The sequence below is a fragment of the Plasmodium reichenowi genome, chromosome 13 (genome assembly GCF_001601855.1).
Source record: "Plasmodium reichenowi strain SY57 chromosome 13, whole genome shotgun sequence".
NCBI classification, from domain to species: Eukaryota; Apicomplexa; class Aconoidasida; order Haemosporida; family Plasmodiidae; genus Plasmodium; species Plasmodium reichenowi.
The window spans coordinates 1416328-1417312 of NC_033658.1; positions in this window are offsets into that span (position 1 = coordinate 1416328).

Genomic DNA, 985 nt, shown 5'->3' on the forward strand with positions numbered 1-985 from the left:
AAATTCTAAATATCTATAATAAAATAATATATCTAAATTGAATCTATATAATATATTAGTACAAATATATATGTAAATTCAAAAGAAAAAAAAAAAAAAAAAAATGAAATGAAAGAAATATATATATATATATATATATATATATATATATAGATATAGAAATTGATTCCGTCTTTATTTCGTATATAGTATTATAAAAAAATAAATGGTTTCTATATATATATATATAATACTATTTAATTATTATTTAATTATTATTTAATTATTATTTAATTATTAGTTTATTTTTATTTTATATTTTTCCTAATTTTATTTTATGAAGTGGCATCTGTAAAAATCCATTTTCACGGGAACGTTACATCAAGAAAAAAACAAGAATTATAAACATCAACATATATAATAAATAAATAGATATACAAATAAATATACAAATAAATACACAAACAAATATACAAACAAATATACAAATAAATACACAAACAAATATACAAATAAATACACAAACAAATATACAAATAAATACTGAAACAAATATACAAACAAATATACAAACAAATATACAAACAAATACACAAATATGATGTTATGTAAGTTGTTAAATAATACAATAAAAATATAAGTAAGAATAAGGCTACAACCACCCTCTTCTGATCTTACTTATAAATCATATCTTCTAAATAATTATATCATAACTAATACATAAAAAAAAAAATATATATATATATATTTATATATAAGATAAAATACAAATATATAAATAATCAATTCAATTATATTCCTAAGAATATTTCTACTATATTAATAATTTTATATATTTTTTATTAAAGGTTCATAAAAATATAATATATATATATATATATATATATATATATAAACAAATATTAAAATTTAAAATTAAAAATAATATTAAAAATAAAAATTTAAATTTTAAAAAAAATAAAGAAGAAAAAAAAAAAAATTAAAATAAAATAAAATAAAAAAAAAT